At 42.4% G+C, this 22,494-nt stretch overlaps 1 protein-coding gene across 1 annotated transcript in view; it reads left to right on the top strand.

Annotated features, from left to right (window-relative positions):
* The first annotated feature begins 11,859 nt into the window (after positions 1-11,859).
* The window catches only part of nrxn2b (neurexin 2b), a 496,668-nt gene continuing 486,033 nt past the window's right edge, over positions 11,860-22,494 (top strand). Inside the window, exon 1 of the mRNA XM_066718736.1 lies at positions 11,860-11,873. The gene's annotated coding sequence lies outside the window, so the exon portion shown is untranslated. The remainder of the gene's footprint in view (positions 11,874-22,494) is intronic.

Here is a 22,494-nt window from a genome sequence, read left to right as displayed (position 1 = left end):
AAACTTCCCCAACGCAGCTCCTAATACCCTCACCCCCACCCCCGGTCTATCAATTGTTAACAACGAGGTAATGAATCAGTTAAAGCATGTAATTCTTTGGTAATTGTTAGTTATGAGTCCTAGCCATGGTTAATCAGGTATTAAATAGTTTGAGGCCTATTAGTGGGGAACTATTGTCGAATGAGCACTAATAAATATATGGTGGCCAATTTATAATAACAATAATGATAATTGGATGTTTATATGGAAATTGATTCTGTAGTTAATCAATGCAAATTATTGCCCCTTAAAGCAGTTATCTGCCCTAATGACTACGGCCGCAGCTTCTCTGCTGGTCGTGCTCCTGCCGTTGGTCTGAGTGTTTTTTTTCCCAGTCAAGCTAAATCAGATCCGCTGCTTTAACTCGCCCTTAAATGAGGAAACACACGGGCAGTAATAAGCAAGCGAAGCCGCTCTTGTTGCTTAATTTCCCCAGCTTAAATACAACACAGTGTAGTCCTTGAAAAACAACACACATACACAACATATACAGTGAGGGAAAAAAGTATTTGATCCCCTGCTGATTTTGTACGTTTGCCCACTGACAAAGAAATGATCAGTCTATAATTTTAATGGTAGGTGTATTTTAACAGTGAGAGACAGAATAACAACAAAAAAATCCAGAAAAACGCATTTCAAAAAAGATATAAATTGATTTGCATGTTAACGAGGGAAATAAGTATTTGACCCCTTTGACTTAGTACTTGGTGGCAAAACCCTTGTTGGCAATCAAAGAGGTCATACGTTTCTTGTAGTTGGCCACCAGGTTTGCACACATCTCAGGAGGGATTTTGTCCCACTCCTCTTTGCAGATCCTCTCCAAGTCATTAAGGTTTCGAGGCTGACGTTTGACAACTCGAACCTTCTGTGGAGGGAGCTGATTTTCTATGGGATTGAGGTCTGGAGACTGGCTAGGCCACTCCAGGACCTTAATGTGCTTCTTCTTGAGCCACTCCTTTGTTGCCTTGGCTGTGTGTTTTGGGTCATTGTCATGCTGGAATACCCATCCACGACCCATTTTCAATGCCCTGGCTGAGGGAAGGAGGTTCTCACCCAAGATTTGACAGTACATGGCCCCGTCCATCGTCCCTTTGATGCGGTGCAGTTGTCCTGTCCCCTTAGCAGAAAAACACCCCCAAAGCATAATGTTTCCACCTCCATGTTTGACGGTGGGGATGGTGTTCTTGGGGTCATTCCTCCTCCTTTTAAGAGAGTGCTCCTAATCTCAGCTCGTTACCTGTATAAAAGACACCTGGGAGCCAGAAATCTTGCTGATTGTCTCTCACTGTTAAAATACACCTACCATTAAAATTATAGACTGATCATTTCTTTGTCAGTGGGCAAACGTACAAAATCAGCAGGGGATCAAATACTTTTTCCCTCACTGTAGTTGCCTGCATTGTGTATTGAGCACCTCTGACAAGTTAATGTGTGTAACTGGCTCGATAGTGCAACCCTGTGCAAGTAAACAGCAGTGCCTCCATTCAGATTTGTTGGTTGGCAAAAGGAGTGATAAAAGAGAATCGAGAGCTGAGGAGAGGTTGTGCTCCTACTATCTCAACTCCTCCCTTACTGCCAATTAAATGGTCCACTCCATTGTATTCTTGCCTTTATCATTAGTAGTTAACCCTTGCTATCCCATGGTTTGCCATATTTTAATTTGAGTGCTGAACTGGCAGGAACTTGTAGAGCTATAGTAGCGGAGGGCTAGTCTAGCGTTCTCCAGAAAGGCAATGAATTGTTCAATGTGAAGATCTTTAGCCCTGAAGGCCTAGTCTCCAGTCTCGTCCCTGATAATGGCATGAGAGAGAGAACCAATAACCAGTATTATAGTTTATATCAATACAACATCATTTCCGAAAAGACGGGAAGATGACATCATCAACTTTGCAGGCGTGACATGGAATAGGGCAGCTGTTGACCGAAACAGCTATATAGTGGCACGGTGTGGGGTGTGGTTTGGGTCGTGGCTTTGGTTTGCTGTGATACAAGGTCGTTTTGGAGGATTTAATAGTGTCCTTATTGTCCTTTCTGGGGTCGTTTTCCAATGGGAGTTGCCAGTCTGATGTCGGTCGCTGCATCCTCTACTCTAATATAATTTGGTGGAAAAAAGGTTGATGAAGAAACCGTGTGGTCCTAAAGTACCTTCCCTCGAATACCACACCTCTCTCGCTGTCACAACATACAATAGTTACTTCTACTGTACTTGTATAGCATTATAAATGAGGTGGTAAAGAGAAAGACAGTCAGTGGTGCAAAACTTAATAGACCATACTGGTGAAATATATTGTTAAAGGTATGATAGAATGGCTGAAAACTGATCTGCTGCTGTGATTGCTAAATCTGCTATAAAAAGTGATAGCAGTTCTAATTAAATTGATATTTTCCCATGAGCTCATAACAATGTTTATGCACTGAAAGCAGTGGGGAGAAATAAGCAGCACAGTCAGATATTATAATCCGCGGTCTTAAGATTCAGGTAGTCCACTTGAGCTCAAATAAGCTTCTCTTGAATTGTTTTCAAGTTAAATTTTTTATGTTTTTACTATTAACTGTAAATACAACATCTGTGTAGAGGATGAACGGATTGGAAAGCTTGGAGGGAGCGGAGAAGTGAAAAGATGTTTACAGCAATGCGTGATAGAGGCTGGAGTTTCTGCTACCCATTTACTGAAGCTGTTAAACTCTCTCTCTTAACGACATTGTATTGTTTTTGTGCAAAAACAGAGGTATGGTTTATTTTCACTATAAAAAATACCTGAACCTAATCCAGGATGTAACTACATCAATAAAAGCATGTTATAAATGCTTTCAGTCACACTGAACATCACCTGGAAATCCTATTAACACACACACTACAAAAGGGTATTGAGTGCAAATTAGGTGAAAATGTTGCTTAATTTTCTCAGAAGAAAATACATCAGGGGTATTATTTTGCTAGCATTTCATTGAACACCTTTATTTTACTGCAAGTCTATCCCATACAGACTACATTCACCTTCTGCCTCCCTTGTTTGCATAGCTACTGGATGTTCTGTGTTGATTTGCAGTCTGTGCTCCATTAAGTAAACCTTACTTTTGTTACGTTTTCCCTCGGAGAATGTCCTTCCTTTTGAACACTAAAGGCCAAATCAAAAACAACCTACCTGTGACTCCCACAGTACAACCTTGTATCCTATTGTGTTTTAATTTACTATCAGAAGCCACTTTCTATTTTTAAATCAAACTGACATTTTCTGTTGAAGTGGAGAGAGAGAGAGGCATAGCAAGAGAAAGAGATGTACATAATTGGGCTTTGATTCTGTGAAAATACCAGAGGACATTTGTTGGCAGTGCTTCCAATTTCCACTGGCATCCATTTAAGTTTCCTTGCTATATCCTAGCCGATCAGCTCACTGAGATTGGTCTGGCAATTAGTGTCAGAAGTCCCCACTTTTCTCTCTCCATTTCTGTGCCAGGATGGGCTCCCAGTTCTCACTCTCCCATCTACAGGAGTTGAGCTTCATTTCCACTTCTCCCTTCGGGCTGTTCTCGGAGTGGGTAGAGCGTGCCATGTCTCGCACCCTGCTCCCGCTCCCCCGAAGCAGGTGCGATGGTCTTTCCTATGCCCGATCGCTACCCTGGTCTGATTGGTCAGGAGGCACTGGGGAGAGTGTGCGTTCTGCAGCCTATCCATCTCTATTCAGACACCTGACTGACAGGCTGAATTTGGCCAGGAGCTTACAAGCGCCAGTAATGGGATGTCAGATTTTTCTTGGTTCCTCTGTTCTCTCGGAGGAACAGGTACTTTGGAAAGAAAAAAGAGAATCTCTCTCTCTCTCTCTCTCTCTCTCTCTCTCTCTCTCTCTCTCTCTCTCTCTCTCTCTCTCTCTCTCTCTCTCTCTCTCTCTCTCTCTCTCTCTCTCTCTCTCTCTCTCTCTCTCTCTCTCTCTCTCTCTCGGGTGCTGGTGAAGGCAGTACTGCAACTATATGATGTGTGAGTTTCTGAGTGCATGATTTTTACCAGTGTTGCATTTCCGCGCAGGAAATGCTCATTTGTCAGTTCATGTTTTAATCACGTATTGTTCATTTATTTCAACTTAAGTAGAATTTTATTTAAAATGAACATTAAAATGGTATTAAACATGATACATTGAACATGTAGCCTATAATGAGTCCTATTTATGGAACTCCCTGCCCAGCTGTATGAAAGAGATTCTCTCCGAGTGATGCTTTTTAATCTTTGAGTTGGAATTTACCTCTGTGAGATGGAAATTAAACTCACGGTTTTGGTAGAGTGCCTTGAGGCCAATTCTTGACATGAAGGCATGATATATTCAGAATGCAAATAAATGTTCTGTACAAATATGCATTGAGTCATTTCATATTGTACTGTATATATATATATAAATATCTATCATCTGTATCTATATTAGCCCTAAATATTTCTAAATGTAGGACAGGTGCAAGGGTAAACGACACACATTGCAAATTGTAACGACACACATTGCAAATTGTAACGCTTTGACCATGGTTTCAGGCTGTCCCTACACAGGGTCTGAGAAAGGGTAAGTGATGCCCTAGGCGGACAGTGTCCTGGGGCGTCCACACCCCCATGCCACCTCCCAGCAAAGCAGTTGCAACATTTAGGTTAGTCAGCTTGTGTCTGCTAAGAAATAAATAACAGTAATGACACCTTAAACTAAAGAGCCCTATTGTTGAGACATTTTGTCAACCTCCCACCCCCACCAAAAATGGTGTCACCCCAGGCGACGGTCTACTTTGCCTAAGGGTTACCCTGGCCCTTTGTGCAGCCATCTTATTTTCTAGGCCATTTATATAAAGGTGTTCATGGCAAGGCAATGAAACAGACCCTTCACCTCATCAGAACGGAGTCTTGAGAAAGCAGTGAGTCTAATACATGTGACTTATTCCAGAAGGATCCCAGTGTATCTTATTCAATGACACGGCTTTGAAAGCTGTTCCAAGCATGAACCGCTGTTTATTCAAAGAAAGAAGAAGATAGTAAGGGAAAGACAAAAAATGATGCCTTGCCTCAATTTTAAAGACACTTTCATGATTCTCTGTGTTTTGATGAATGAACGACTTCTTTTTTCCCCTTGCTGGCACTTCAGCAGCTTACTCACAGTTAAACCAGTGATTGAAATTAGGCCTTCGCTCTCACATCAATCTTAGCGCAGGCTCACTACAGTTAAAAAGATAAATAAAATACATCAGTGAGACTCATGAAACAAATCTTCCAGCTCTTCAGAGCTGAGATTTCCACAGGAACCAAAATATCTGAATTCTGCATGCTCTTGGCTTTGATATCCCCCCAGCGCTGTGCCTTTGTAAATAGCTGTAACGCAAGCCGACTGAGTGTCTAATACATGCTCTGTTTGGGTGATTTGAAAGACACAAATGAGTGCAAAGTGAGTTTAATGTCTCTGTCTCCCATTTATGGTTTGGATGCAGATCGGACCTCAAGAGCTTGAGGTTTGGAAAGCAGGGATCTCAAACTCGGCTGAAGGCCGCAGTGTATTCTGGGTTTTGTGTTGTCTTCGGTTGTGTAATAAACAGACTGCTGTTGCCACTTGGAGAAGTTTAAACATTGTGTCAAGGGCTGTAACAGCTATTGGCCTAAAATATGGCGATTCCAAGTAGAGTCCCAGCAAAGACATTGTGTTCTGTCATTATGTTTTTCTGTCTCTGTATCGTGTAATTTGTGAATGTTGTTTCTAGGGACTGTATTTTTAAAAATGTAATGATATGAAATCAGTTTGCAGTGTTTTGATAACATCCACTGGTGTCAACGTATTGTGCGTTGCCACAGTGTCGTATTGTTCCTAGTTCACTTTATTACGATATTGCCACAATGTTATTTAAGTAGCTGGTAGTCTTTTTGATGTGTGGGTTTTGGTTTCATCTGCAGGGCCCCATTATGTAATTAACCATAATTATGAACCAATGAAATGAGCCATTATTTAAAATATTGTAGTAGTAGTAGAAATATGATTATATCACTGACCTTTCTTCAAGGCAATTGACAAAGGTTATCATATGCATATCATGATTAACACAAGGAACAAAATGTAAATTAAGGAATTACATCAAAATGTTCAGTAGTTTCTAAGTGCTGTCCAGCTGTTTCTGTTGTCTATGTCTCAATACACAAGTGTGTAACACTTAAGTGACACGTGTGGATAATAGTTGAGTCAATAGTCAGTGGCTGTTGCGTTAGGGGAGTAATTTCAGATCTAGCCATTTAGTTAACACGTGAAAAGAACCATTCCGTCTAAGACTTCAGCAGTTCAAAGTACAATATGAGTTTTGCCCCCAGCCTCTGGATTTCAACACTGAGAGCTTTAACTGCTTTTGACTACCACTTGATTATGAATGCACAAAAAAAGGCCACTGGAAAAAAACACACACGCAAAATACAAAAACAAACCACTGAAACCAACACCTAGAACATTGAGTTAGTTTTGTTTCCTGTTCCTCTTATCTTTGACCACGCAATTTGTGCTCCCCCAGGCAGTGAGAGAGTGTTTTGCGCTTGTTTCAGACGACAACCAACCAGCCTTGAGGTCTTTGTGTCACGAGCGTGGGCAGCAGACATGATTGAATTCCTCCGCGTCCGTCTGAGCTCCCAGCATTGAAGTCGCAGAGTGTGTCGCCGCAAGACAATCTCGGTTTAAAAATGACTCGTCCCTGGGTTTATGAGACTCACGATCAATCCATTGAGGCCCGGTCCTGAACGTTTTCGTCCTCGGCCGATCGAAACCTCACAATCGGGGCGCTTCGTGCTTCTGGGTTGTGTGGGCCTGCTTTGCATTGTCTGGTCAGACGGGCATTGTCAACAGCGCAGGAGGTGGCGATCCCAGTGAGGATCAAATGTTCCTGTCTCTCTTTTCTGCTGCCGTGCTCCGGCGCCCCGTTCGACCTTGGAAAGAAAGTCTTTCTCTCGTCTCTCGTTTGCCTTTTCTCTACCTCTCTCTCTCTCTCTTCCCCTCTTCCTGGTCGGTTTCTTCCTCACCCTGCTCCCAACTTGTCTCTTGCTCCTTTCTCTCCGTCTGTCTCTCTCTTTCTCTCTGTCTGCTGTTTCTGTCTCTCCCGCACCGTTCTGGAAACACATCAAATACAGTCCAACACTGAAGATGCAGGAAGAAGGTTGAAATACTTTTCTCAAAACAGTTGTACAGTTTTCTCTCTCTCTCTCACACTATCTTAAGTGTGCTTTCTTAACGTACATTTCTAGCTCCATCACCCCTGTCTCTCTCCGGCTTCTCTTACGGCAGTCAGTATGCAGTTAAATTACTATGATTTTTGAATGTTGTTCTTTGTAGCGTCTCTCTTTTTCTCCTTTCTCAATCTCATCTCCTGTACTGTCAGGGGTTGCAGGGCAGAGCACAAAGAAAATCCATCGGTCTGAGAGAGAGAAAGAGAACGGGGGAGAAGAAGCTCTAATCGATGACACAGTAAATTGACAGGAGCTGGAGACCCTGCAAGTGAAAGGGGGCAGTTGAAAGGATAATTGGAGATAACGAAAAGTGGCAAGGTTAAGGCAAATCACCCTGGCGAGGGAGAAAAAAAAGAGAAAGAATGAAGGCGCTCAGAGTTTCCTAATTACTGACCTCACCACGGCCGGCTGCTTCTCTCAGGCCCTGACCCTCCTGGCTTCACTACACGGCCTGTCCCATATCTATGTACACCAGGTTTCACTCGTAGTGCATCTCAAAATCAGCCATTTTCTGTGTGTGTGTGTGTGTTTCATATAGCTCTGCCTTTCAGTTAATGTCGGAAGGTGTCTGATTGCAGTTAGTGGATGTGTAGTGTAGTGTGGGTGGCTAGGGCTGCGCTGGGATGTTTGTGTTTTGGAGAGCGGTGAAGTGCTTTAGTACCAACCCCTGAAGACCTGTGCTTCTCTCTCTACATACGCTGTGCTTGTTTTTAAACCGTCGGACTGGTTATGTAATGCTTACGCCCGGAGTGGCTGTCTTTACTGAGGGCAGGGAGGGAAGGGGGCTGGGTGAGCAATAGAGGAGACTGGTATGAAATTATACTGTTAAAAATAAATTAAGAGGTTTCACAGGGGCCAGAGACAGGGTTATTTCTGGCTAAACTTTCAGGCAGCAGACGGACAATTCAACACATAATACTTAATAATATATTGTGATGCAGCTTTACTTAGTGGAGGAGAACAAAGGGAAGCACATTTTCCGCAGTCTGGGGCTGGGAAGTAATTCTCTATTATTCAAGCACAACAGTTTGGGGGGAGATAGTTTTTTGTGTCCATATATACATGCATTCCTATCGATCCCAGTGGAAGCATCTTGAGGAGGCCTTCATCCAGCAGTGGTTGCTGTGGGCTGATGGTGATGGTGATATATATGTATGTATGTCACACACACATAGGTAAAGACTTGAAAACATCCTACTGGTGTCAACATGTGAACCTACGTGTCTTCGCACTTACATACCTTGCTGAGACACCTCTGGAATCACACCCAAGATGCACACCAACTCAGAAGCTTATCTAGTACAGCAGTGCTGGGGTGGGGAGGGGGGGGTCCTTACGTTGTCTTTTTGGTTCAATTAGCGTGATGCTGAAGTGTTGCCAAGACATGACAAGTAATATATAAAGCAAGATCAACTTGTATACTTGTTTATTGTCATTGTCATCAGACAACAAATTATCAGTAATACTTTACAATAGGTCGCCCTGCTTACAGTGTATAGTAGGTACTCAGTATCTACATGTTAGTTACTCATAAGAACAGTGTGATTATGTACTTAATGTGTAAAAATGATTAACGGTATATGTATGTACACATTTGTCTGGTAAGGATGCCTCTGGAGCTATACCGGGTATCATAGGTGTAGGTTTAGGTGGCGGGGGTGGGGCTCCATAGGTGTAGGGGACACATCCCCCCCAATATTGACAGCGTTCCCCCCTCCAATATTGACAGTGCCCCCCCATTTCTGAAATGAAACCTACTCCCCTGCAGGGCATGGCACACTTTTTACACATTAAGTACAAAATAAAAAAATGAATTACACTGTGCTTGTGAGTAATGAACACGTAGTTACTGAGTACCTACTATGTTAATACACTGTAATTAGGGAGATCTATTGTAAAGTGTTACCAAATAATCTGAAGAGGATCATATTTTTAGGATCATACTAGTCTGAACATGAATATATGAAAATACCAATGACACCAGTGTTGTGATCAGATGGGGATGTCAGGGCACTAACTATGGCCCTGCAGAACCCCCAATTTCTGCTGGATCTACTCCAATGAAATTCAGACGTATGCCGCTGCGATTCCCATAGCAGAAGCCTTTGCGTCGATGTATCGGTAGCACATTCTGTTTCATTCTCATTCTGTGCACAAGCGAAACATCCTACTCTTACAAAGTTAAGTCCGCGCGGCTTAGATGTATACGGTAAACCTTTAATTAATATTTTAAGTGGCTTGAACCTAGGTCTGAAAAGTAATCAAGTATTAATTCCCCGTCGACAGAAGCAGAGCAATTGTGCAACCCCTTACAAAGCCTCTTCCGAAACCTTTTCACATTAGAAGCGTGTAGCGTCATGACATGAGTGATATGATATTCATATTGCCAGTTTGAGGAAGGCGCTGTCCTTGTATTTGAAGTCGAGAAACGTGAACACATGAGCGCCATACCTCAGATGAACCGAGTTAGACACACACAGACACGCGCGCTCGCAGGCGTGGTGAAATTCAATTGAAGTGCGGTAGAGTACATTGATTTTTTTCCCCCTAGGTAATCTAAGTTGGCGTTCTCTTTAAGTGACTGATGCATCTTTACTCACTCCTTCAACTTCTTTTCTCGACAAGTCTAAAATCTATGTAGCTACCTGCATGCTTGTTTTATTTGCCTGGATATGTATAGCTCTCTCTCTCTATTTATAGATCTGTCAGTCTATCCGTGCATGCATCTAGTTGTGCACGCAAACAGTGCGGTCAGCTGGAGAACCTAACTGGATGCAGCTGGAAACCAGCGATTTCAGATGTAGAGAACATGTATTAACCTTCTCGAGAGAAACAGAAGCAGAGGACGTGCTTTTGCCATCATTTAACTTACTCTCCCGACGAACGCCTACCCGTTCCCATTAGCAAGCAGCACTGCACACACTGGAGGCCAGTTAAGTAGTCTGTCACTATGTATTGTCATCCATTGACTTCCTCATCATCTCCTAGAGCTAATGTGGGCTGCCTGCAATCTCCTTATCCCTCTGATGTCAATCTCGCCCGACAACATAACAGTGGGGTAAAAGCAAAAAAAAGGCTTTTATGGCACTCATTAAAAAGGAAAAGGAAAAAACAGTTTTGCTTTCCGATTTAAATAACCGAGGTGCCATCTTGGCAGTGTGCTTAGGGTCATGAACTTGTGCTCAGAATTGTGTGGTGTTTAACAAATTGAACCATGCTGTACATTTTCTAATGTCCCTTCTGCTTTTTATATGGACTCCAATGCATATCCTTGTTCGTGTAATTACCTCAGTGTTGTACCGTAGTAAATCCATAGGAGGCTAAGGTTCGATTGTGTTTCCACAAGCATGATGAGGTGTACCGGGTTTGGCAATACATGTAAATCAGTTGCTGATTTTATGCCATTGCTTTGATCTCTGATGTATAATTACTCGTTGTTTATACTGATGTAGACAGTTTTACATATAAGGTTAGAGAGAAGGTTCCACCGAAGGCACAGGATGAGTTATAGGTTTGTACGTTGCACTGCACCTGAAGGTCAAAGTTTGCTTTGGTCTCACGAAATGTGGGAAGGAAGTAGTCCCACTTATTTCAGTGTTGATGAAACTGCTGCACATTTTTTTTCTGCTGACAGTGGCTATCCAGTACTAAACCCGATGTGGCTGAGCATGAATACACTCAGCATTCAGTAAATAAAATCCACTCAGATCACATTAGCTCACCCAGACCACCTTGGGGGTTTAAATGACACGTGGAGCAGTTCCAGCAGTGAGATAAGACCCCCGCTTGCTTGTTGCAGATATGTTTAAGTAGACACTGCGGTGTTCGATGGGCTTCGCGTGCTCTCCCTATCTAGCGGCACACAGCGCAGGAGCGGGGGCAATCTCGGTGGACATAGATGGCGCTTCTGTGGAGATAATTATCAGTCAAGTTATTCCCCATTCAGCAGTCCCATTAAAATGACACAGCATGTTGGAGAGGAAGATCTCTTTGCGGTAGGACTGACGCATCAGCTGAGATGGATAGGAGATCGGTTAGATTATGGTTGAACCTGTACCGCCATCATTTTGCATATTGAAAACAACAATGAATTTCTGATAATAGTTTTTAAAGCTTACCATTTTAACTGACACTTGAGATTTTATATATTTATTTATATATATTTATGTGTAATAGCGGGTGCGCGGAAGAATCCTATGAATTGACTCTACTAATGATCCACAAGAGCATAGAAGGGCACTTGGAGATACAGAGAAGGACAGTATTTTGCAGGAAATGGCTATTTGTGATGTATTTATTATTTATCCGCATTAGAATTCTTCAGCCAAACTAACCTATCAGTTCAGCCTGACCCAATTCAGATCTACCTCATAGATAGAAATGTCTTAATTCCCATTGTTAGAGAGCTGTATGACGCTCTTTTCGTTTTTTTTGGTGGGGGGTGCTCAGGAATCGTGATCTGTGTCTTTGTGATTTCCTAATCTTCTTCTTCTTCCCATTATTATTATCATTATTTTTTTCATGGGAAATGTTCTCTCAAGAGAAACCAAAATGTCCCACTGAGCAGCAAACTGAAGATCTCCTTTTGTCTTTGCAGGTGAATCATCACAAACCGGTAAGATGTCTCTCTGCTGTTGATACACAAAAAAACTGTGCGACCGGCATGGCTAATCAATAATCGATCACAGTTTCTCACACTTGGCTTAGTTCAGACACCTCTCAGGCACATTCAGTAGAGACCCCTCCTACAAAAACCTTCGCTCAGATCCAATAATTGCTCAGACAAATGCCTGTGTCTCCATCGAAAAGGTAAGGTGGTTCATGGTCCCTGAAGTCCCGTTAAGAGGCCCTGGGGAACACAAATCACTGCCTAAACATTCACACAACACCCAGACATATGAAGTATCCATGTGGAAGAAATAAGGATTTTAGGATTCCTTACACTTCTGAAACACAAACCAAGTTCACCCAGGTGGGGCCTACAGACAAAACACGAGCCCCCCATCTCAGCAATCCCAGAATATCTGACTCAAGCAACTGGACGCACTTGTCAAACCGATAAGAGCCTTGTGTTGCTCTTTTTTAGGAGAAGTGCTTTCCCTTGACCTGATTGTGATGCCGCTGACTTCTCTGACACTAATTAAGGTGCCCCTGGACTCCCTTTGGGATTCTAATTGCATGCGGCTCCAATCTGTGTCAGTGTGGGTGGAAGACAGTAATTGATCCATTACGGGTTAGAGTTCTCTGTAGTTTTGGTTGGATTCAGCAAAAGCATCTAATCCGTAAAGCCATCATGGTTTTCCTATAGGAAGACTGCTGGCAAACCACACCTCTAAGGCATATCTATTGTAGGTTTTAAAATACATGCAACACATGTCTTTCACACTGATAGCATTTGAGTATACATGGTCTTTGTGTGGTCTGGCCATCTTCATCATCACCAGCACCAGCCTCATCTTCATCATCTCCGATCGGTGAGTACAATAACCCTCTTCCCCCCGGCAAAAATGTTTTTCTTGATTTTATTGTTGCTTTTATTTCAAGTGTTTTAAGTGAATATTGTTTGACTACAGGGTGTACATTTAGAGTCATGTACACACACCATGCATTATTCACTCTCGAGGTTTTCATGACGCAAAAGTATGTAATACTTCCAAGTTCCCATAATCCCGTTTCTGCCCATGAGGTATTTAGTTTAAGCAGCAAGGTTTGGACCCGCAGACCCACACAACATTTTTCAAGGATCGCATTGGATGGGACCCCACTGTACTGACTGTGATCTTGGTACCGGATCTGTTTATATGCAAACAAACTCCCCTGTACGTGACCTTCTGCTTTCATTGGATAGTAGAGCAAAAGGCAGTTTCACCAGGGGGAATGAACATACTTAAAAAGCATTTGCAGCCCTAGATCATGTTGAATTTTCTGTAAAGGGGCCTGCTCTACTTACACACGGTCTCCATCTTTAAATAAATATATATATATATATATATATATATATATATATATATATATCCCTTTGTGGGCAGTTGCCATGCACCCGAGCTGTGTTTTTGAAAGAACAGCCAGGAAGTGACAGGATTTATGGACAGGCTTTCATTAAAAAAAACAGACAAACAAACAAACAAAGGAGGAAAGAAAAAAAACGGGAAGCCATTCATTACGACGGGACACACATAGCCATACAGAGATTGAGATTAGGCCTTTTAACGAGAGCTGTCATCGGCTGGACGTGTCGCATCCGTCAGTAATAGCCTAGCAACCAGTGGCAGCCTGCTCACCTTTCTTGCAACAGCTTAGAAGTCAGAGAGCCGGGTTTCACGAGCGCGCTGTAAACAGCCGAGCCGAGGGAGAGTAATTGCGGTTAACTGTCTAGTTGCCTTCCGCCACAGCACAGAGGCGAGAAGCAAGCCGAGAAGACAGATTGATTTACCCTGGCAGCCTAGCCGAAGCAGCCTGTCGGGCAGTTTCATTGCACAGGGATAGCCACGCGGGCCCGTTCCCCTGCCGTGTTTAATCGGGGAAAGATCGCAGCTTCAGAGCCGCAATATCAGGCCATTGCGTAGCACAAACAATGACAAAGGATGGTTTGGGATTTGTAAATTCAAATACCATGAAGACTTGGGTTTGGTTTCCAGTTATCCTCAGTTTTTTCAGTGCCGTATGATACGTCATTCCCAGAAAATCCCCTTTTCTGAAAGGAAATACACTTTTTTGTGTTGATTTATAGCCCTCCATGGCCACCTACATGAGGTTCATACACACTCACACACCTTGCCAGTCATGCAAGGACCATTTTATTACTCGATATATTGACTTCCTGTGAATGCCTGAACATGTAGCGTAGAGCTGTGCTGTGCCTTGCCCAAGCTCACAGACAGCAAGGCCTCATTTCAATAGTAGACAACCCCCGATTCAGGCCACTCACTTCTGTCCAAAACACGCCACTAGTATTGGGCGCTTCACAAACCCCTCCTCCCCAGTCCCTGTCTCTGCAGCAGCTTCTTGACTCATTCCCTGTAAGGAGGACGGGGAGGTCAATGTTCCCTCAGTCAAGCAGGTAAAGCGAAACATCTACACAATTAACTTTGTGTGCTAACTAATTAACTACAACAATCATGGTTGTAAATGACTGAAAATAACATTTAGTGGTTTGGGGGATATAATTTTGCCTTGAGAAAACAGAGAAATACATGCATTCGCTTTTGGAATGGCTTCTAAGCATCTAGCCCCCTCTCTGTACCTCTCCTGTGCCACAAAGTGCTGTGAGCGAGGATTGTGTGACATGTAACACAAGGGAGAACATACCACACGGAATTTGAATGTGCTTGTGTTTCTGCCTTAGTAAATCTTACATTTAGCCGTGAAATTGATTTTTACTCTTGATATATGCTGTGAAATAAGTTTTTTTTGTTTTTTAATTTTTTGGGGGCGGTGGAACAAAATGCAAGTCTTCATCATTTGGTGGAATAAACAGCTGATGCTGAATTGCACGGCTTCTTTCGCCGCTCAGTTGTGCCTAAACACTCGAACACCTGTTTTCCGAAGAGGTGCATTCTGGGTGGCAGTTGTTACACATTGTCAGGTCTGAGACTGTGGAGAATTGCTTTTCCTGTGACCTCTTGCATAGACACAACCAGTGTAATTGTAGAGCCCTTTAGGAAAATGTACATTTGAGTTGATGATGATTTATGTATGTGTGATTTACCAGCAGTCAGGTTGAAGTGCCAAACCTGTGATTCATACGGCAACACAACACAAACATACTTATATGTATCAGAACAGCAAACAAGATTACATTGTTGGCTTATTTGATTATTTATTTTTGCTGAAGCTTAATATTGTTTAAATATTCATATAAATCTAAACTATGCCCCACGGTGCCTCAACTTGCTGACGTGGCGATCGCCTACGTTCTACTGTGTGATCAGCAGATCAGGATGGGGTGGGATGACAGGAGTGCCAGATGGGGGGTGGGGGGGGTGGATTGTCTTCCAGACTAGCTGCAGGCACCTAGGGTTCATTTGGTCCCGATAATGACATCCCTAGCCCCTACGTTCACACGGAGGAAAAAGGCTGAGTCCACAAGACACCCCAGCTATCTTCAATTAGAAAGCACATCCGCCCGCCCGCATTTGTCATTTGCCTCCTCCTGTGCTCCTGCCATCTCCTAATGACTCGAGAAATGATCAGATCCGCAATCCCACGGGATCATTACATCCCGCGTCTGACTTTCATTCGCCTGTTCCTCGCGCACGGGACATGAAGTTATGTAACGCTGTAAAGTCGGGGGGTATCGTCTTATGTTTCTTGTTTGGTTCCTGTTTGAGACCACCAGGTGTTGTTGTTGTTTTGGTAATCAATGTCTTGATTCTATCAAAGGCATTGTGCTTGAACTTGACTGAAGTATCTGGGGTGTGGAAACACAGTTTTCGGCGAGAAACCACTCACTGGTTTCTGCTGATACAATTTAAATCAGTGATTCAATTAGCTTAATGCACAGTTTTGATTAAACTATAATTATTTATCAGTGATATCTGTTCAGAGTTTGTTAAACATTGATTCAGCCTAGAAAAAAAAAAAAAAACACGGATAAAGATTCCAGTTGATTGAACCGAAGACAGTACATTTACATGGTGTATTGTTAGTTTTCCAAGGATTGCGTTTATGTAGGTTGCTTTTCTGTGGTTTTCTATGGTTTGTTTCCTTGCTTACTATATTTCTCTTTGCTCTGTTGCAATTACACTTGACTTTCTTACCTTTTATAATTATTATATTATAGATTATACTACAGTACAGATTTTCCCACTGTGGAATGGAATAGGAAATCTCTTTAAATCTACTTCACTTTTGGGCTAACAAACCCATCAGGATGTAGAATAAGCTAAAGTTGAAAATGACAAGACCGAAACATCTTAATCTGATCGCGGTCCACAGTTTCATTTTGTATCCCCACTATTTGTTCTTGCATAAGAACTTTACCATTACATGTAAGGTACAGTGTGAGTTAAAGTTTAGTGTCAGTTTCAAAGAAGCGTGGAATACCATAATATTATTATGATTATTGTTCTTATTAGATGAGAAGGACCTCTGTTGATAGCTGAGGCCAAATACGAGGCCCAAGTCTTGTTTTTTAGCATTCAGAAGGTCTCTGAAATGCTGGGTTTCTTTTCCAGTATGAAATGTCAGTCTGTAAAATGCATGCTTTAAGAAAAAAACGCTCTGCAAGGGTGCTTACAAAATGCAGAAACCCCAACTTCACATTGATTGCCAGGCTTTTGTTGGATCTTCCATTCAAGGCAGTACGTTCACACAAATAATTTGAGCCACTAGATCGTCCATTTGAAATGAGATCAATCCCCTAGTTATTTAGGAACCCCTGCAGAAACAGAATTTCCCCCATTAGCATTAGCAGATATATACTAAATCAAAATTTAAGTTTCTAAGGGCTGTATATATTTGTTTTGTAACGTACCTTAAGAGACAAAAAAACTCAATTTGTGTGGACAAAATAAGTAGCTTTTGTCACTGTATAATACTATTAAATGCCTGAAATAAGGTTTTAAGTTGAAGAACCATCTATATTATTTGCTTCTAAACATATTTTTTAATGAACTAGCCTATCGATCTGCAACGATAGCTTGAATTTTTAAACCTCTATTAAAGACACAGCTATGTTTATTTGATTTGTTTAACTACTGCAGATATCCAGATTGTGAGAACAAGGTTTAATAGTATAGCATTGTATTAATGTAATTAATTATTAATTTATTTTCAGATAGTTTCTGCCAGACACATTTTTTAGTATATTAGGGAGACATTATGCACTGGATTATGGGATCGGTTCTTAAAGTACTGTTATAATCACCTTTTAGACCAGATAAATAATGGCTTATTTAAAGGACTTAAAAGTTAAATATACTGTGTATATTACAACAGCATTACTTGCTTCACAAACATTATAGAGTGTCTACTCAATAAAGGTTTCAGGCAAAAAAAATACTTAGAGTAGACAATAGGAGGACACACTGGTTATACCTTTACCCCTTATAAGTACGTTCTATTTCACTGCAAAAACTAAAAACAGGCCTAAAATCACACACATCTCCTTAAGTTCTGAATTTTATATTTTGTCTGAAGGCTACAGGGTTTTATAGATAAATATATATCTTTGTTGACAGAACCTGCTTGTTTTAGTAGCTTTCAAATCTTTGCATCCACAGATGTTGTCCCCTTCGTTCTTGTTTGTTTGCCTGCCTTGGTAAACGATTGGGGAAGTAATCTTCCATGGATCGTGTTTATCCCCGGCTTTGATGCAGGGCTACATGGGGGCTTCGCTATCAAACATGTCCTGATAGAGCCCCAGTGGGAATATTATCACAGACTGGGAATACTGCAGATTTGTGTGACTGTGTGTGCACAGCAGGGTGTGTACACGCGTGTGTGTGTGTGTAGGTCTGCGTGTGATTGTGTGTGGGCTTGTGTTTGCGATTCTGCTGCGAGACTTGTTTATCTAACATTCCTTTTTTGGCTTGTTTTGCAAAAAGACTCAAAATAGGTTTTGAAATGCATACAACTTTGGAAAAAACAGATATTTACTGTATATATTTAAACTGGGCAGCTTCATCAGAAAACTTGTCTTGCTTTGCTGGACACTGAATTAATTAGGAGACAGATAACAGATCGTCTAATCCAACGCACAATGTAGTATTGCTTTAAACTGCAATAAAAACAGGTTAAGCATTCCTCTGAGAAACAGTAGGCCGAGCAGCATTTTTCCTTTTTTCTCAGCATTACCCTGGACAACCTTGAGACAAAGAGGCAGAAAGTGCTGTACTTTGCGATTGGCAACCTTCCCTGAACCGTTTCAGAAATTTCAAAACATGACTGCAGGTCCCTGACCCCGATTCCCTCTGAAAATGTTTTTTACTTCGGCATTAAAAAACATCAAAAATAACAACAGGGTGACAAATCAGAGAAGGTACACAGACAAAAGCTCACTCATCTGGTTTCCAGGAGCCTGTTGATTTTGGAAAACACCGTTCCACCTGTGGCTCGAAGCATCTAGGATCAGTAAACCGTATCTACTGGACCAGTCATAGCTTCCTGGCGGACACATGGTACCAATAATCTGATCTGCAGTAGCTGCCAATTCAAACATGCGTCATCTTTGTGAGGAGACAGATAGGCGGTAGATGGAAAAACAGGAAATCCTATAAGCACGTTCATCTGGGAAAGGTAATCACACTTTTAATATTGGTGTCCTATGCGCTGGACCATGGGGCCTGCTTTTGTAGACATTTCTTGCTGTGTAAACGCAGAGTGACAATGCTAAAAAACCTTCCTGTGGTACATTTACCCAGTCATTGGAAATGGATTTGGCAAGCCATCTGACTTCAAGCCATTTTCTTTTCTTTTTTGCGACCAGATCATTTAATAACATCTCCTAGGAATTAGGTTTTCTCTGTGTAAAACATTACAATCATACAGCTCTGGAAAAAATTAAGAGACCACTGCACAAGTTTCTTAAATCAGCATCTCTACATGTATGACAGCCATTCTATTCCATTCATATTTGTATTTGGAATTTGGGAGAAATGTTGTCAGTAGTTTATAGAATACAACAAAAATGTTCATTTTACCCAAACACATACCTATAAATAGTAAAACCAGAGAAACTGATAATGTTGCAGTGGTCTCTTAATGTTTTCCACAGCTGTGTATTTGATGACATATCCCAAACATAGTCCCCGCAAATCCCATCACCGGTAGGGATATTCATTCCCTGTTCTGCAAGGCATTGTCTGGCCTTCAGAAAGCACTGTCCTTCTGGGTGTTGCTGGACTTTGCTAGAAAGCACCGCTAATCTGAAATGTTGCTGCTGCATTTGAACGCTGGCTTATGCTTACCCCTGCCGAAGGCCATAGAAAGGCACAATAGAGGAAATAACCACAATGGCCCACCGATCCGTGGAGCAGAGCTGCGGAGGGGGAATCGGTTACCGACCGCGCGCTCCCGCCATCTCTGTTCGGAGTCGGGACACGCATTCTGATTGTTTCATTTCTTTTCTTCTATTTATTCTAATGTGTTTGCGAGTGAACAGAAGGTTATGCCTAATTAATTGTCGAGCAGATGCACGGCCACTCGGTCCTGATGCTGCGTCTCAGACAGAAGAGGCGAGGTGGGGGGGGGGGGGGGGGTCCAGTTGCTGTTTCTTTGTGAGCAGCAAAGCAGAGAGTTGGGAGGGAGCTGTCCCTGGTGCTGATGCAGAGCCAGGTCTGTGGGAACGTATTTATTCTATGCTGTAGGAGGCTGACTTCTCTTCCCAGATGCTCATAGAAGCAGTGTGTGTGTTCACGTGTGGCTCCTGTTTGAGAGTGCATACCTCCGGATACAGAGAGACAGATTGTGTAGACTGAGGATTCCAGCTCCCCTGCTACTTCACATATCCTCCCACCCACACACAGACACACACACTCGCACAGGACGTACACACACACTCACGTACGCACAGAGACGCATGCCGAGAAGGGATTATTCTAGCTCCTTCCTCCCGGCCAGTATGACATCAGAGTGTAGCGCGTGGATTGCACACCTTAAAACCTGGGACGAAACAGCAGACCTCGTTTAAGATCAAGAGTCTTCAAATTCACTTTGGGATATAATTATATTTTGGACATTTCAGTGAGATTGTTTGGAGGTGGGAAGAAAATGCACGTAGAGGTTAAAAATATAGAACTCCCCTTCCTCGCATCATAGAGTGCCCCTTTCCTCAGATCGCATTTTCAGGGTTCTTACATGTCTTTGTACTTCTGTTGCATTTGGGAAGGTTGTTAGAAAGTCTGGCTGCTGTGAAGTGACGTCACAAATGCTCAGAATAACAGAGGAATCAAACACATCCTTCGTGGCACACTGTTTCTCCAGATTATAAAGCAGATTTTCTCTTTTGATGTAAGAGCCTCCAGGCTTTGGGAAAAAACCTACAGTATGTAAGCATAAGTACGTATGCTTATAATAAGGGAAGCAGGACCTAGCTATAGTCCTGCCCTGACTGAACTGTTGTGTCTTATTGAAACCAACAGAGACCCGAGCCGACTTCAACCCTCTTCCTCCATGTGTACGAATGCCAGCTGTGTGAGTTTGTAGACAGAAAGACAGGTGGATAGACTGATTGCCCATAGATTCCTCACTCCTCTCTCCCTCCTCCTCTTTCCCAGGAGCACAATACATCGCACACATCCGCTCTGAACCAGGGAAAGCGTAACAAAACAAACAAACAAAAAAACCCCTGACAAGATGATTAATCACAGTTGTTGCTCTTATTGCATCTGAAATCGATCGACAATATTAAATGCGTTTGAGAGAAAGACGACGCACACCCATGTGATCGTTGTGTTACCTTGCCTCCCCTTGGTGTGTCTCCCACACTGAATATGAAATGTCCACATGCATTCAGTTAACCGCTGGGAGAATCTTCTCCCTAAAGGAAACATCTATCCAAATCATGTCTAATCCCCAAATTATACATATACAAATCATACACTTCTCTCCAACAAAATACTTTTTTTTCCTTCTTCTTCTAGACAGATAGTTTGAGTCTGCTATTTAATTACCAAAGTCCATTATCAGACAACATACACTTACATTCAATTTTATTTTATTTAAGACAGGTTGCAAACAAGAGGAAGCCATTGCCGCCATCTTGCACATTTGGTTGCTACTGGCTTATTGAGCTGCTGCTTATTGGAGGATCCCTGTGTGGCTGGGGAGTTTGCTCCAGACCTCCGAACTTAAATTGCATAAAGAAATGACTTCTACTTTCCGTTTTAATCTCCATAGGTGTCCTTTTTGTATCCCAGAGTGGTATTCAGGTATATCTTTCACATGCTTCCTTCAAACCCCCTCGTGGTTCCCTCTGCTCCAGACTCAAGAGGTTCTGGTATTTTTAAACCCGTCTCTGTGACACATACCTTTTAAGATCTTGCTTACTTTTCTTTTGTAGGACAGCAAATACCCTTTTCAGATATCCACACCATTCATCCCCCCCCTGTACACACGTTTGTGCAGCAAAAGAATGAAATTGTAGCTTCGCCTTCAGATGACAGTAAGTCGTGGTACTTGACCCGTAAGCTAGCGTCTCTCCTCAAACCTTCTGAGGGATTTCCCCCGAATATTAACTTGTCATTTTTAATACACTCACCGTTCTATTATTGATGGGGCAAGAGAATGTATGTCCTGAAAACGTGGTTGCTAAAATTGGCGTTATTTAGAGACCAAGGGAATGTACCGGACTGGAAGTGGTATTGATAATCTAATCATCTAATCTATAAATAATAATAATCATAATCAAATATGTTCCCATCAACTCAGTCAGACTGTCTGTTCGTGATCCTTTCAGCCACTTCAAAATTGTCCTCTTGGAATGGGTGAGTTTTGAAAGGTTGTGATTTGAAGGCCTTCTAGGAAGAGCTGAACGTCATCCAAAAAAAGTTTTCACACCCGCATTCTGAACCGAACCACTTCATGTACAAGGCTGGATTCCGTGCTGCTGTTCGCCGTGTTAGTGGGGTTGGCCAGATGTGTGGCAGAAGTTGTTGTGAAGAGCATCCCGGAGGAGCAGGCTATAATTAAAAGCAGTTATGGGTTTTAGGCGAGCGCGGCAGTCAGATGGGAGTCTGGGTTGAACAGTGGCGCCTGAGGCAAGACTCGCCTGCTACTGGAGGGCAAGGCTTGCGTATGCCAACAGGGAGAGGAGACGCCGAATCCAAACACATGCTTGCCTTCACTCCAGATTGCTTGTAAAGGATGGGGGGGGGGTGCTGTGGGGTATGTAGCAGGGCTGAATGTAAAAGTGGTGTTAGGTGTGAAAACAAGTTCAGGTGTTATCCCAGTTCAGGTCGGTCACAATGCAAGCAGACGTCTCCAGCAGCAGTTAGTTGCTAACCTAGTTTCTGAGCAGAAAATGCTAATTTGGGAGAATAATGTTTAAGTCTAAGTTTTCAGGTGTTGGAAATGTGCAATTAGATACAAAGAAAGACAGGAAGAACAAGAGAAAGAAGAAACACAGAAACAGGAAAAGAAAGAAACAATTGTATGATATTTGAATATATAAACTTGGTGGTGTAAAAAAGTGGTGGTAGGGAGACTGCCTGGGGTAAATGGAGCCAGTGGGCTAAAAAAAAGGCCTGGGGGAGCTATTGAAGTGTTAAAAGAGAGACCCAAAATATACACAGCTA

Source organism: Amia ocellicauda, chromosome 12, assembly GCF_036373705.1.
Source record: "Amia ocellicauda isolate fAmiCal2 chromosome 12, fAmiCal2.hap1, whole genome shotgun sequence".
Taxonomy (NCBI): domain Eukaryota; kingdom Metazoa; phylum Chordata; class Actinopteri; order Amiiformes; family Amiidae; genus Amia; species Amia ocellicauda.
This window is presented reverse-complemented; position numbering and strand designations above follow the sequence as displayed.